The sequence below is a fragment of the Microtus oregoni genome, unplaced genomic scaffold, assembly GCF_018167655.1.
Source record: "Microtus oregoni isolate MIOR12 unplaced genomic scaffold, Mior012 000003F_ref0000135, whole genome shotgun sequence".
Classification (NCBI taxonomy): Eukaryota; Metazoa; Chordata; class Mammalia; order Rodentia; family Cricetidae; genus Microtus; species Microtus oregoni.
The window spans coordinates 19,740,972-19,757,212 of NW_024543062.1; the positions used below are offsets into that span (position 1 = coordinate 19,740,972).

At 47.9% G+C, this 16,241-nt stretch overlaps 1 protein-coding gene across 7 annotated transcripts in view; it reads left to right on the plus strand.

The window, feature by feature from the left end:
- Pitpnm2 (phosphatidylinositol transfer protein membrane associated 2) overlaps window positions 1–16,241 on the plus strand; it is a 138,482-nt gene that overhangs the window by 13,405 nt on the left and 108,836 nt on the right. The window contains exon 2 of one of the 7 annotated variants that reach the window (XM_041649143.1): window positions 177–210. The exons of the other annotated variants lie outside the window; for them this stretch is intronic. The gene's annotated coding sequence lies outside the window, so the exon portion shown is untranslated. The remainder of the gene's footprint in view (window positions 1–176; window positions 211–16,241) is intronic. 7 annotated transcript variants of the gene reach the window in all.

The following is a 16,241-nucleotide window of genomic DNA, read 5'->3' on the forward strand; positions in this document are numbered from 1 at the left end:
CATGCACATAGTGCGTAGACATACATTTAGGCCAAAGACTCATACACATAAGATAAAATTAAAGCTTAATAAATAAATAAAATGGCTTTAAATAATCAGCTAGCTTTAGAATACATAAATGAAAAGTCGTATTCCCTGGTTATAAACATTTAAAAAGAAACTTTTCTTCCCCACAGTGCTGAGGACTGAGAAGGGCCCCGGTCATGCTAGGTAAGCATCGTACTGATGAACTTTATACCCACCCCTGTTTGGTTTATTGGTTTGCTGGTGTGTTCCTGTCACTTGCAAAGGTCCTATGCTCTTCCTGCACGTCTCTCTTTCACCTCTGGCGTCTCCTGCATGTGAGGTGCTGACTGATGTGGCGGTGTCCAGTGACACCACACAAACAGCTGCTTCATGTGGGAATGTCCGTCACAGAGGTTTCCAGGCTAGCCCACTATTGCAGCATACCTTCTTTCAGTCCCGCCAAGCGTGGTACTGTGTGCTTTTTGTGGTGTTTACTTTACACACAGCTACTCTTTGAAGTCAGCCTATTGTAGAGAAGAGAAAGCTGAAGCCAAGGAGAAGGGCGTGTCCTCAAGTTCCACGCCTCCTATCTCAGATGCTGGCCACCTGGCACTGAACTCTGCACTGACCTACTACTTAAGACAGCTTACCAACTCATGCACCCATTTTGAGGTTGAGCAGATTTGGGGTTACCTGCTAAGTAGCTTGCTGGGCATCCTTTCAGGTGGCATCTGACTTGAGCATTGTGTGAGCCGTGTCGGGTGAGATCTGACCTGAGCATTGTGTGAGCTGTGTCGGGTGGAATCTGACCTGAGCATTATGTGAGCAGTGTCGGGTGGGATCTGACCTGAGCATTGTGTGAGCAGTGTTGGGTGAGAAGCCTATCAGAGTGCCGCTGGGGAGAGAGTGCGTTCATTGTCAAGGCTGAGAGGAGCTCCTTCTGCTGGCCTGCTGGGAAGGGGAGTGTGCCTGCACAAGAGGGAGAACTTTGGTGACTGCAGGCCTTCAGGGGCCACCCACACAGAGCCCATTAGCTCAGGACCTTACCTGTGCTCCTGTCCTAGATGAGCTGACTGTACTGTGACCCTTCTAATGGCCTAAGGGCCACTCTTATTGATATCTTGGTCTCCAAGCTTTTCAGAATCCCACGCAGCTGGAACTGGACAGACAGGGCTGTCATCAGGTGGAGGTTCTATTTAGCCTCACTGCCTGTCACTCTGTCACTATGGAGATACTGGCTGGTGATCCATAAGGGATGCATGCCTCCACTAGCAGTAAGGAAAGGGGGTCCTGCTTCCTCCTGGGACTTCTCAGTCAGAACCTTAGTCTGCATGAGCATTCTCTCTCTCTCTCTCTCTCTCTCTCTCTCTCTCTCAGGAAGGGGGACGGAGAGAGAGGGAAAGCACTTGCACCCCATAGACAGGGACAGAGTGATGGCAGCAGGGCTGTCTCTGGGGTGTGGCCTAAGTGTAGGCAGTGCCCGCAGCTGTCTCTTGTATTGGTTGGACTTATCTAGGAGAGTAGGGACCCCCCCATAAGAGGGGTGCCGTCTGAATTTGGGGGTCACTTTACCTCTTTATATCTTCATGTCTTTACAATAAGGATCCATACCCTACCTGCTTGGATCTGGTGACATGATTGGGGAAACTGAGTTTATGGTGAGGGATGAGTGTGTGAGAGCGTGAGCGTGTATGTATGTGTGTATGTGTGTTGCTAAGGTTGTCCTCAGGAGAACATCCAGATTCCCCTACTCTTTGTTTTTCTTTTATTTTGTCATTTCCATCTGAAGGCAGAGAGAAGAATTGAAGAGAAAATATTCTAACCCTTTTCACGCTTGTCGTAAAAGGAAATGCAGGGAAGGAGGAAACAGCCTCATCCTGTAGACTTTTTGACAAGACTCTAGCGTCAGTCACAGTCCTGCTCCAGTGGAATGTGACACTTGCCACATGAACTCCTTTCCCACAGTGGGACTAACTGACGCTCAGAGAGGTTAAAGTGTTTGTCCAGAGTCACACAGCCAGTGAGCCCTAAAGCAGGAACCTGACTGCACCAGCATTGTCCTGTGCTGAGTGGTTACCGGTCTAAAGTGGATACCTGGCCACTGTAGGCCACAGAGTCACATCCTGTGGGTTGTATCTGTTCAGAGTCTTGGGCTTGTCTATGATTTTAAACCTTTAAAAAGAGAGTAAAAACAAGTGTTAGAGAGGATGTGGAGGGGCTGGTGGGATGTAAAATGCAGCAGCAACCGTGGAGAACAGTCCAGCAGCCCCTCAGATAGCTATCTGCAGTTACCGCATGGCCAGTAGGCCCACTGCATAGTCTGCCCCTTGAGAGAAGTAAAAGCACAGGCTGCAACTTCTCTCCAGTGCTCACAGCAGGACCGTAGGTCAGAGCCGAAAGGTAAAACAGCTCAGACGTCCAGCACCAGATAAACAGACATGGTCCGTGCATACCATGGACCGTGGAGCACTTAGCCATAAAAAGAAATGAAGTGTTAACACACCACAGGGATGAAGCTTTGAAAGTCTCTGCTAGGTGAAAGAGGACAGAGAGCCACATGAGGTCAGTACCCTGTGATGTCACTCACCGTCAGCCCCCAGACTAGACGTGGAAAGGAGAATGGCAATTAGCAGGGCTTGGTACGGAGGGAGCTGGGAGCTGTTGTTCGGTGGGATGATGAAGTGCTCTAGTGTAGCAGCAGTGGCTGCACAACCTTGTGCTTGCAGTAATCTCTGGTGGACTGTAAACTGAAATGGTTAGTTGGGGAAAGAAAGAGAGAGAGCAAATAGAAATCTCAAGCTTGTGGGCTTGACCAGTGTTCGTGGACTAGATGATGCCTCACTGTGTTTATGGAGGCCTGGGGACAGTATTCACATCTGTGGTCTGCCTGAGACCTCCTGCACAGCAGGGCCCCAGGTTCTTCTGCAAGGGCAGTCCTGGCAGTTAACAGCCTCGTGCACGTGTGAACAACATCTGCCTCTGTGGAGCACTTCTGCACCTGACATTGGGCATGTCCTTTTATGGCTCTCATTTGCTCTCTGCAAGTGGAAAGATAAATACCTTTTCATAGAGCAGATGCCAGCTGCCCACGGTCCCTGCCTGGGTCCCCAGCTGCAGAGTGGGTGGGAGATAGCACTGCTGGGGGCACAGGATGCTGGCTGGGACATTGGATGTGGGTGATATAGACAGCTTGGAGAATCTTACTGCAGACCTACTGGGGGACCTTGCTGAGGACCTACTGGGGAATCTTACTGCAGACCTATTGGGGGATCTTGTTGCAGACCCACTGGGAATCTTGATGCAGACCTACTGGGGAATCTTGAGCGGGATCTGGTGCTCCCTCAGAATCTTTGTATTCTTTCCTGCTTCTGGCTGGGCCTAAGGCTTCAAGGAGCAAGTGTGCAAGTAGCCAGCTGGGCATACCCAGGCCACCAGTCTTTCTGTAAGTGATGAGAGTCAACTGAGTCTTCTTTTCTCATTAGGACCCCAAGTCAAGGGAAGATAAGACTGGCAGCAGGGAGAGGACCATTGGTCATGGCAGGGGATGGGTTACCATGTGGAACCAGATGCTGTCTCTTAAAGCCCCTAAAGGGCGAACTACAGAGGCTAATCTCTCTTGTATTTTTGTTGTTGTTGTTGTTTTCAAGACAGGGTTTCTCTGTGTAGCCCTGGCTGTCCTGGAACTCACTCTGTAGACCAGGCTGGCCTTGAACTCACTGAAATCCACCTGCCTCTGCTTCCCAAGTGCTGGGATTACAGGCATGTGCCACCACCACATGTGTCTTTTGTAGTCTCTCTCTTGTGTCTTTTTGGTAGTATCTCAGGGCATCATAACTAAGTACTAAGAATTAGGTGACTTCTAACAGCCAGAATCCATTCCACACAGTCAGAAGTCCGAATGCTGGATGAGCTGTACCCTTGAAGCTGCAGGGAGGATCTGCCTCTGCCTCCCAAGTGCTGGGATTAAATACATGCATTACCATTGCCCAACAACTGTTTTCTTATAGGGACTAAATCCAGTTACACATGATTAGGACCCATCCTACTTCACTGTGACCTCACCTTAACTAATTATGTCTTCGAAGATCCTGTGTCCAAAGCAGTGTTTGTGAGAACGTGAACTTGGGGTGAGTTGTCAGATGAAGGACCAAATGAGCGTGAGCAGACATCCCTGTATAGCTGTTCATGTGTGCGTACGCAGAAACATCTCTCCTAACTGGGAATAAGGTGGGGTGGTCTCCTGCCCCTCTGCTCTGAACCTAGCATAATGACCACTTTCAGACTCAGCCCCTTTTCTAGAAAATCCGATACTTGTTTCAGAGGATCATGGCTTGTTGGGGGTTCTTTTCCTTTCTGCTCATAACCTCAGTCTTTCTGGTTCCTCTTCCCTTCCCTTTGGAGTCAAGAGGTAGATCAGAATGGCTCAGCATCTGCCCACAAATGGAGTCTGGCTGGTTGCTGCCCACTGTCCTCTTTGGTTTGTAATTATTTCCAGTTTTCCAGCTGAGAAAATTGTAGACAAGAAGTATGCCTTGGGGCTTATGAGACTGGACTCCAGTCCAGAGGCTGTCATTCTCGCCTCTTTGCCCATGTGCCACCTCCTGCAGGAATCCCGCTGTAGCCAGCTTGATATGTGTGTAGGATCCTCACTGTGCCCTGGGTATGGTGCATCGACTCTCAAGGGCTAGCTGGCTGTCCCCGTGGTGTGCAGGCGTGTGCAGGTTTGTGCGCCTGCTGTGGTTTCCCTGCCCCCCCTTCCTCTGGCTCTCTAACGCTGGCAGGATCTCTTCTTCGCATCTCTCCACATTCCCCAGGTAGGACGCCCAGCCCAGGGGTTGTTACAGCCTTGTAAACATAAAAGATGATTAAATACTAGGTGACCTACCAGATGAAAAAAGGGGGGATGTGTGCCAAAACCACGAAGATGATTTGGGTAAGTGACAGTGAGGCATTTGATGAAGTTTATGGTTTTTACTCTGAAAGGCAGAAACTACGTGATAATATCACTCCCCCTTATGAGCCAGCCAAAAGTTCTCGTGCAGATTCCAAAGCAGGCCCGAGGAACCGCTGCTTTGGGCATTGCAGCAAGACAGACAGGGCAAAGTGCAGAGACACAAATGTCTATAAATGTTGTTTCGAGGCAAACACCCTTTTCTCTTTAGTGACTGATCTAGATTCAAGCAGTACAATGGTCTGGAACAGAGAAGTACATATAACTCTTAGGCAGATTTAAAAACTATTTAAAAATCGATGTTTTGAGCGGATCGTTTGTCTTAGGTTTGTAAAGTAGATAAACTGGGAAATGACTAGCAGTACCGTACCAGACACTATGGCAGCCAGATAAGTAAGCAGCTGCATCACCTTCCAGGGTGTCAGCAGAAGCCGGGTGGTGACTTTGGTGGGGAAGAACCCTCTGATGTCTGTTTGTGTCAGGAGATGGGAGCCCCATTTTCCAGTGAATAAGCATGACACTTGGTCAGTTCAGGCAGCTTCCTCCCTGGGATGCAGTATCTGGGGAGAGATGGGCAGTAATGTGCAGGGTATATTGCAGAGTGCTCCAGATCTCCCAAAGGTGTTGTTCTGATGAGTCTCCCAGAATGTTCCAGAACATATTTGTGCCCCATTAAGTCATCATTACAGAAGCCAGATGTCTGTTATCTCAGTCCTGGATGGATGATGAATGCAATTCCTGGAAAGATGAACCACGCTCTATCCCAGAATGCCCCCTTGGCTTTGAGGTCCCTGCCTTGGCATCCCAGTGCCACTGTGTAGACTGGAAAGTTGTACAGTGTCTCTGGATGAGCCAGGTGAGATGAGCAGGGTAAATTATTACCTCCTGCTAGCAAACAGCTCAGCTGCTGCCCTGGCGTCATCTGCACGAAGTACCCTGCCAGCCAGTCCATCACATTTCCTAACTATTTTTCTTACCTTTCTCAAAAGCATTTCTTGCCTGTCTTTTAGTTAGTAAGGACCACTGGAGTAGTTCAGTCGATGGCTGGATCATGTGACTGAAGGAAGCTGTGGGGTGATAGATGTTGTTCCCTCATCACAGGCTAGGCTGTTCTCTGAGACCACCCTCTAGGGCTATCAGACTGATGCCGTTGGGACCCCGTGCTTCCTTTCTCCATGGCCTTGCCTCCTCCCTAGTTCTTTTCTTTGGTTTTGTGATTTCCCACTTCCACATTGTTTCTTCAGAATAGGCTTGTTGCCTCCCCAGGGGGCTAGTATGAGTGCCATAGACTGAGGTCCTGCGCCATAGCTTTTCTTCAAATCCATATGGTGACTGCTGCCATCCTCCTTGGCTAGCCTGTGAGTAGGACAGAGTTCTCCAGCTAGGCACTCAATAATCCTGGGAGAGCCCCCAGAACTGAGTCAACTTATGGGAGAGTTTGGTGGTTGTTTTTAGTTCTTTTGGATCATTGAATGAGGTTTGCAGAATTAGTTCATTTGTTCCAAAAATGTATTTTAAAGTTATCTGAGCCACTCATTATTTTATTTGCATTTTGCCCCCGCCCCATTCCCATTCCCTCACCTTTCCTCCCTTTCCTCCTTCCTTCCTCCTCCTAGATGGGGACTGGGACAGGGTTTCATGTATCTCAGGCTGGCCTCAAACTTGTTATATAGGACAACCTGGTCTTCAGCTCTCGATCCTCCTGCTTCCACCTCCCAACCGCTGGGGTTACAGGTACGTGCTCCCACATCCAGCTTTGTTCTGCTGTTTCCAAACAAGCATCAAATGTCAGCGTTTAAAGATGATTATTTTTTTAAATATTTATTTATTTATTAAGCATACGATGTACTGCTGGCAAGGAAGGCACCAGGTCTCATTATAGATGGTTGTGAGCCACCATGTGGTTGCTGGGAATTGAACTCCGGACCTCTGGAAGAGCAGCCAGTGCTCTTACCCTCTGAGCCATCTCTCCAGCCCCTAAAGATGATTATTAAGTCAGACACTGTAAAGGTTGATTAATTGTGCCATCTGTGGTATGCATCACGTTTAGTATCCTGAATCTCATTCGTGTCTCAGAATCCATCCCAGTTTTTAACCTTGCCTTCTCTAACAACTCAAAACTTAAGAGTTTTCTAGTATGCAAAAAAAATTTCACCAATGTTTTTCTTTACTATTCATTAATCATTTGCTCACTCATTCATTAAAAAAAACATATGGCAGAACATTGAAAAAATTGTGCATGGCACATGACTAAAGATAAATTTAATTATGTCTGTGATTTATACTCTATAGAAATAATCAAACAATCAGGAAGGCCTGATGTGTGATTTTTTTTTACCTAAAATTCATTGGATAAACAGTGCATTTCATACCTGATAGCAACTTGAGAAGGATCTGTGTGCAAATGCCAGACTTCTTGCCACCCTTGTCTTCAATGTCTTAGTTTTTCTCTCCAGGGACAATGATAGCTGTGTGTGTGTATAGCTGTATATATGCTTATTTGTGTATGTCTATGTGTATATGTGTGTTTCTATGTTTATTTGAGTATGTTTGTTTATGTATATATGTGTGTTTGTGAGTGCTTATCGTGTATGTGTATATATGCATGTTTATATGTATATATCTGACTGTATGTTTGACTGTGTTTACATGTTGCATGTGTGTGTGTATGTCTGTTTATGTGTTAGTATGTATATGTGTGTGCTTTCTAAGACATTATCTTCATATGTCAGTATATATTGTTTTAAAGAACAGAAATAACTGCCTGCTGTTACATGCTGCATTTTGAACTTATGGAAGTGTAAGCTGCTGAGGGAGCGCCTGTTGGTACATTTGGCATTGCCAGCTTTCTCAAATAACTGGTTTTGTGTTCCTCAGTTGGGCCCTACTGGGGATGGGTGTTGCTGGAGTTCAGGGTGGTGCTCGAAGATGGGAAGCAAGGGCACTACAGCAGGGTTCTCCTGCAGATACCTGTTAGTGGGGTGTTTCCCTTCTGCCTGGGACCGTTGTGGCTGGATTGCTTCCACAAAAGCAGTGTAAACCTGCACTGCAGCATATGGCATGTGAATGTGAGCGGTTGGTTTTTAACCTCAAACCCCAGGCGAGGAAAGACTTAATCCACCTCAGAAGGCAGGCCACAGCCAAAAAAACTGCCCTGCCCAGTAGGCCCCTGTGTTCACAACAGAGACCCTGATGCTCAGGAGCCTTGTCTTCAGACTTCCCAGTGGGAGTCAGGGGAGGGGCTTCCTTGACCTTGCCTCTCCTCTGTCAGTTTGTCCATCACAGGGTATCTAAGAAACACCTGGAGTTTTCTGAGTCTCCAGTGGTCTGGCCTGATAAAAGTTTTCTTTCAGGAAATATGTTTAGGGGAGCCCATATGTATCTAGGAGGACCTTCAGCAAGCTTGGGTTGTACAGACCTGTGAACTTAAAACTAATTTTCCAAATAAGGCCGTTGCAAGGTGCTCCAGTTCACAGAAGGGATGGGGATGGGGTGGATGGTTAGTTTGTGTTTAATAAGGACAGAGTTCAGGTTGGAGGATGAAGAAACTCTAGAGTGGAGGGTGGTGGCAATGATGGTTGCACAACATGATAAATGAACTTAGTGCCACTGCTCTGTATGCTTGAAAATGGTCAATGCAGTAAATGTCCCATCTGTGTAAACCACACGCAAAAGCCACAGCTCACTGGTGCCCTCCTGTTGTGACCAAATGGACAGGAAGAAATAGCAAAGACTGATCTAAAGAGGAAGCACAGAGAGCAATCTCTGGTGGTCTTGGCCCACCTTGATTGGTGAGAGCTTGGCCAACCCTGGAACTCACTTTCTCCCTGGGGTCTTGTTTGGGAGCCGTAGAGAAGTCAGTGATACCAGAACCAAAGAAGGTGACCCAGAAAGAGAGTGGTTGGGTCACCAGGGCCTCTGTGGCTTGAGTCCTGTGCCTTAACAGGGAAGCAAAGCTGCCTCGCTCTGCTATGTCTGCAGCTGTGGCTCCAGCCTGACACAAGTGAAGCTCCTAGTGACCTGGGTTAGCCCTCCTTGGGATTTTCCTCTTTTCCGAGGGGCTCAGATCACATTGGTAAAAAGAGCATTTGCCTGGCTCTTCTAGATGCAGCTGGCCCGAGCAGGTGTCTGTTTAGAGCCTCCCAGTGGCTTGGATCTCATGGGTGCTCCCCTCTGCTGGGATCAAGGTTCCCAGCTGCAAGGAGAAACTTCTTGAACCTATGTTGGCCTTCAGAGCTGCCCACCCTGCTGAGGAACTAGGTGTTCTGTCAGTGAAAACCCTCCCCTGCACCTGTACGTGTTCTCTGGGACAGTGCTACTCAGCCCCGGTGCTGAACACTCATTCAAGATGGACAGGGATTGTCCCAGATGTGAGCAGGACTCCATTCCTCTGGCAAGAGCTCTGACTTTGGAAATGAACCTCACCCACTGCAAAGAGAAAAGCAAAGGGAAGACCAGTGAACTTTCCTGGGGTGTTTGGACACAGAGAGATTCCTGGCCTGAGTAAGCTTATCGCAGCACCCAGGAAGTAGTTAGAACAATATGGTCATTTTATAGCCAAAACAGATTTCAGGAAGCTGGTGCCACCAATCTTGTATAGTTTCCCCCACCCCCGGGGTGAGGGAGGCAGTCAGAGCTGTCATTTATTTTTTCATTGTTTAAACACTCCTATTGGGAGTGTTTGTTTCTTTATTTTTGAGACAGGGTGTTGCTCTATTCCAGGCTAGCCTGGAACTCTATCTCAGACTGGCCTTGAACTTGAGATCTTCTTGCCTCAGTGCTGGAGTGCTGGGAATACAAGCATGAACCACCACACCTAGGGCTTATTTTATGATATTCCATTAAGACCATTATTATTTGTGGATGTTCTGAAATGAGTCAGCTTTCCATGTTTTAAGAATGAACATGAAGCCGGGCATTGATGGCACACGCCTTTAATCCCAGCACTCGGGAGGCAGAGGCAGGCGGATCTCTGTGAGTTCGAGACCAGCCTGGTCTACAGAGCTAGTTCCAGGACAGGCTCCAAAGCCGCAGAGAACCCTGTCTCGAAACCCCCCCCCCAAAAAAAAATAATAATAATAAGAAGAAGAATGAACATGAAGACTCTGTCCACTGTTTCTTGACTGTCCCGGAGAGCAGAACCAGCTCTGGAGATCTTTCTATTCCTTCAAACAGTAATTTCCTTTTGTTCCTTTGTTTTGTTCTGTTTGAGACAGTGTCTCCCTACATAGGGTATGCTCACTGTGGGAACTCACTGTGCAGCCCTGGCTGGCCTTGATCTCTCTTCTGTCTCAACCTCCCAAGTGCTGGGACTATAATGGGATACCAGCACATCTGACTTCTTGACGGTCGCTTGAGATTGTGGGCAGAGCAAGTTTTGCTTTGGGCTCAGATGTGAAGAAGCATGGCCAGTACACCCCAGGGAAGCCCATGCTGGTGACGGAAGTAAACCCCAGCTGACCGTGTGTCAGGGAGGTAACATGACTTGTCACATTCATGGGGTGCTGTGATCAGCAGCGACACAGCCTCCTCACGTGGGTGGCAAGCTTGTGCTCCTCATTAAGAAAATTGCTACTTTAGAACAGGCTCTGAAAAGAACTTTTTTGCCTTTACTAAAATTAAGAAAATAATAATAAAACAACCCACCCAACACCCTAAACTTAAAAAGAAAAAAAAAAAAACTTGACGTCAACCCAGAAAAAAAAATCTACACAGGTTCAGTATGGAGTTAGAACTTATTAGAGGCCCGGACAGAGCAGAGAAGAAATTCTCACTGGGCAAGGCTAAGGCTTCCATCCTCCACTTGCTGCAGTTGTAAAGCCTGAGCCATGCCGCAGAGTGACAGAAAGTGCTTTCAGATAGACAACTAAATCGATTTGCTCTGAGACGTTCATCCCCTGCAGTCATTCTGCTGGCTAACCACAGAAACCTGGTGTGGAGCACTTGACAACTGAAGAGGCCCTCAGTTGGAACTTGACTGTCGTGAATGCTGAGCTCAGTTACACCAGGGGTGGGAGCTACCCTCCTGGTGCCACAGAGTCATAAACAGGAGATGGCCTCTCTGGTTCTCCATGTAGAGAAAGTGGTGGGCTGCCACGTCAGTGTCTGTGGTCCGTCCTTCAGCACGGTCTTCATGGAAGGGCCATGTGTTTGACAATACTTTACACATCCAGCAGCCAGATGGTCCACACAACCCATCAGTGGTGTGGTATGTAAATATTTCCCATCATTACCACAGGGCCGTTGTGCTGACATTAGCAAGGATAAAAAATAAGGATTGGCTCTCCTGACAGCCAGTCAGGCCACAGGCAGGCCTGCAAGACCACCTCTGACTCCCTGGAGGCTTCAGACAAGCGTGGTCTCTGGCTATTCCTCTCCTGATACTCAGGCCCTAAGAGGACCATATTCCCATCAGCTCTTTACCAACACAAGGTTCCCTTCTCAGGAGCCACTGCTTTCCAGCTTGTAAGAACTATGGCTCAGCTGTTTTCCTCTTTGTTTTGTTTACCAAGAAGCAGATAGCTAAGTTTTTCTTTTCATTCATTTGATTGCAGATTGTCCTCAACTAGGAATCTAGGTATAGATGCTTGTTTTCATCTCATGGAGTGAGCATATGCTATAAGGGTTTTAAAACCAGGTAGTAGTGAAGAACATGAATAAAGCTCCTATCATGTGCTTATATTATGATTGCCATGTGCCCAGTTGTTCTCTGTCAGATCTCCCTGGATTATCAACATAGATATTATCAATGATCAACCTAATCTTAGTTGCTTTTTACAGTAAAATTTCGTGTGTGTGTGTGTGAGAGAGAAAGAGAGTGTGTGTGTGTGTGTGTGTGTGTGTGTGTGTGTTTGAGGGGTGGAGTGGGCAGCTCACTGTGTCGCTTATACTGGCTTTACTATCCTCTTCACCCTCTCAGCTAGCATTACAAGCATTCATCCCCATGCCCAGCTTTATTGTCATTTCCTGATTATTATTGGATTGGATGCTGGTTTCCATGCAGTGCATTAGGGACCTGTGGTTCTTTCATATTGCTCTGCCATCCCCTGGGGCTCCATTGGGGTTCTCCTCTGGAGCTGTCAGTCAGCTGGCTGGTAGTGGAGGATGGGAAGGGAGAATGTACAGTACTGTGCATGCTCTAATCCCATGGTCTCACCTGGAGTTTGCTGAGGGTCTAGGCATGCATCCGCACTCCCTTCTGTGAGAGACACGGAGCTGACTGACACAGAATCTCCAGCTGGCACTCTGGTCTCAGACCTACTCTAAGGATCACCCGTTATTCATCGTAAGTCCCACCAGTGTCACTCTCCAGGCGTGTCCAAGTCCCCACTGCAGACAGTGCAGTGCATGGCAGCGAAGAGCTGGAGCCAGTCAACGGATGGCCTGGCCACCCCACCGGGTCGTTAGAGAAATTTCAGCTTCAGTGCAGCTGTAGGAGCTCAGCCCGCCCTGCTGGGATGCCGAGAGTCTCACTGAAGCCCTGGCCCTCTTAGGGACTCATGTGACTGAAGAGGACAAAAGGCCTCCCTAGTCTCCTGTCAGGGACAGAAGTGTCTGCAAACCCCTTAGCTACACCGCAGTTGTCTGTTGCTCACATGTTAGCCTCTCATGCAATTTGCGCAGGACCTGGTGACACCTCTGCTCACCCATGTCAACTGCAACAGCTTGACTTAGGCTGGAGGCCCCACTTACAAGCCGGCCCAACTCCTGTAACAGAGAGACCATGGTAGTGGATGGGAGCACCAGCAGTGGTTCCCTGCATGTGCTAGGTGACCTCCAGGGAGCTGGTTTCCAACATGGCTGCTGCTTTCCTCAGAGCACAAACTCTGGGCTGCCTCTTCTATTCCATCTTTCTTTTCTAATTTTTTTCCATTGTGATAGTGTATATAGAACATGCAGTTGAGCATTTAATTCTATAGTGTACAGTGCTGGGCAGTGGTGGTACACACCTTTAATCCCAGCACTCAGGAGGCAGAGGCAGACTGATCTTTGTGAGTTTGAGGCCAGCCTGGACTACAGAGCAAGTTCCAGGACAACTAGGACTGTTATACAAGAGAAATCCTGTCTTGAAAAACCAGAAAAACAAACAAAACACTATTCTAAAGTGTGCAAAAAGAGTGGCATTAAAGTAAATCGTTACTGCTTGGCACCTGTTGGCCCATGGAACACGGTGTGCTTACATCTGTCTGTCTGTTTCCCTATTCCCCTCCTTTCAGTCTCTGGACCCCCATTCTGCTTTCCCTCTCTAGCAGTCTGACCACCCTAGCTATCTCTTATAATGAATGATATTTTTTCTCTGTGAGTGGCTCAATTCTCTTGGCAGAATGTTTTCAGGGACTGTAGAATGTATCTGAATTCCTTTCCTTTTTACAATGGATGGGCACTGTATTGATGACCACATTTGCTTATCTGGACCTCTCTCCTTGGATACTGGGGCTTCTCCCACCTGCCTGTTGGATAGAGTGCTGCCGTGAATCTAGGAAGGCACACACCTGTTTGCATACCTGTCTTCAGTTTTTAGCCAGGCTTCCCAAGATGGAGGTTCAAAGCTGGCACATTGTCACTTCCTACACACTCCGTTGGTTAACCAGGTCAGAGGGCCATTCAAAGGAAGGGGGCAGTACAAGGCGCTGATGTCTTGCAGGCCATTAAAGTTGCAGTCTGTCATGACCACTCTGGGGAAGGGCTTTGGGACTGCTGGCTGGTGCCTTTGGAGCACACAGAGTCCCCTGGGTAGGCTCACTGAGACAGGGTTTTGATGGATTGTGTTAGCCATCCCCCAGTGGTTCTTCTTGGAGAGGGCCACAGTCTTCTACTGGCACTGTTTTGTGTTGCTGAAGGCTGTGCCTCTCATTACATAATCTGTTATTCTGTGCTGCACCAGGCCCTGGTTACTTGTCAGAAGTTTCTAAAAGCCAGCTGAATCAGCTCCAGGCAACTGGGGGTGCTGCCTCCCCTCATAGTATTAGTCACTCTGTACTTAGCTAAATTTAACTTTTTATCATCCAAATGATATTTTTGTGGGCTTGAGATTTTACATAATGCTACCAACTGCTGCAGGCTAAGAATTTCTCTTTCTGCTATGTGTTCTTGGTGTGTGTGTTTTGTGTGTGTCCTGGGTTTTTCCCCATGAACTCTTGCACTCTCAAGGAAGCATTGCTGGGCCCCTTTTCCTTGACTGCTTTCCCAGCTCACGGCATCATGCTTCAGCTCTGCATCCACCACTCGCCAGCTGGGAGGAGAAGAGCTCCTCATGGCTTCCCAATGGCCCCTCTCAGGCTTCTGCCTGCACTTGAGGGCTTTCTGCTCTGAAAGTCTTGAGAGTCCCTACTGTCTGCAGCACGCTGGGCCTGAGAAAGAGCAGCTCAACTACAGAGCAGTGTGGTGGGTGAGCACATACTTAAGATGGAGCTGTGAGAGCCAAGCAGTGAGATGCTCAACTAGCCTGCCCCAACGTGAGGTCCCAGAGGCAGGCTCTTCCTGATCTCTGGGGGAACACAGTGAAGGGCCAGGAATTAGTTTCATGGAGAACATAGACCTGGCTCTCAAAAGAGAGCTGTGGCGTGGTGACACCTACCTTGAATCCCAGCACTTGGGAGGTAGAAGCAAAATAATCTCTGTGAGTTAGTGGCTAGCCTCATCTATATAATGAGTTCAAAGCCAGCCAGGGTTACATAAGTGAGAACCCATGTAAAAGGGTGGGGATAAAAGGTAGAACTGGAATGGTATATAGGGAACTGGGCATAAATCTCAGCCCCTATACCTGAGCCCCGCTGTCCAAAAGAGGCTGTGTGGTGGGCCCCCACCTCAGGGTCTGGTGTGCACCCATGTGTTTAGGAAGTAGTGGTGGTAGCAGTGGTAGAGGCCCAGGAAGATGCTAAGTGGTTGTTCTCACAGACTCATTCTTGTAGATTTGTGATGTCTGTACTAGTGTCCATCCTCTCAGATAAGAAAACTAAGCCCCAGAAAGTCTCAGCAGCCCACTAGGTCTCAGAGCCTGTGTGTGGTAGAGCCTGCAGAGCCCATCTGTCTACAGTCCTCCCCCAGAGAGCAGCTTGGTCTCCTGAGTGCAGCCCAGAGTAGAGCATTCACATGGAACTCAGTTAGTCCTGTGTACTTACTATCCCTGGCCTGATTGGGATGCCCAGTTCCTCAGAAACACTCTGGGTAGAAGAAGGAGGTTCTGGCTGCAGGACCAAGAGAGGAACTCATCTCACTCAGTACCCAATTTGTCTGTTGAGTTTTCATAGTTTTCAAAATGAGGATGTATTTTTTTCCTGGTGTAAATAAAGTGACTGACATTGACCTGGAGATACAGCCCAGTGGCGAACATTTGCCTAGTATGCATGAGGCCCTAGGTTTAATACCCAGTGCAACAACAAACAAGAAAACTAAATTATATATTTTATTTAAAGATTAAGGAAGATTGGAAACATGTTCACACAAAAAATTGTCCATAAGCGTTCACAGCCGCTTCTCCACAATTGCCAGCACTGTCCAGATGTCAAATGGCAGATGAGCAGAAGCAAAACGTGTTCTCTCTACCCAGCAGAGTGTTGCTCAGTTAGGAGAAGGAATGAAGTAAGCTGGGAATATGCTTCCAAGGCAGAGAGCTTGCCTGGCATTTGTGAGACTTTGAGTTCAGTCATGGGCACTGCAAAAAATTACATTAACAATAAAGACATTAAAAAAAGGAATAGCATACTGCCACTTGCTGTAGTCTCTGAAAACACAGCCCTAGGAAAAGAAGCCAGATGTGAAAGGGCTGCACATGGTATGACTCCAGTGATGTAAAATGTCTAAAATAGGCAAATCCACATAGACAGAAAGCAAATCAGTGGTCCCCAGGGGCTGGGGGAGGGGGAGAGAATGAGGACTGGCTCTCATGGGTTTTGGGTTGCTTTGAAGGGTGACAGATGTGCAGACTAAGATAGCATGATGGCTGCACAGCCTTGTAGATAGACTAATAAGCACTCATGATAATCACTGCTTTCCACAGTGAGCTTCATGGCATTGTAGGATATATGTAAATTTTTTTAAATTGGTGACCCTGCTTCCCCGTGGCATTCCAAGGCTCTGGACAGTTTGCTTTGGAGCCACCTGCCTCAATCTCCATGTCAACGGGGGTGGAGACAGCAGGGCTGGCTTCAGTCTCACTACCCACCAGTAGTTGTTTCCAGCCAGCTGGGGCCAGCTTGAGGCTTGCGGACGTCTGGGCAAGGGAGCTCCTTGGCGCCCCACCAACCTGGTATGTTTTAAGTGTTTGTTTGACATTTATTTAGTG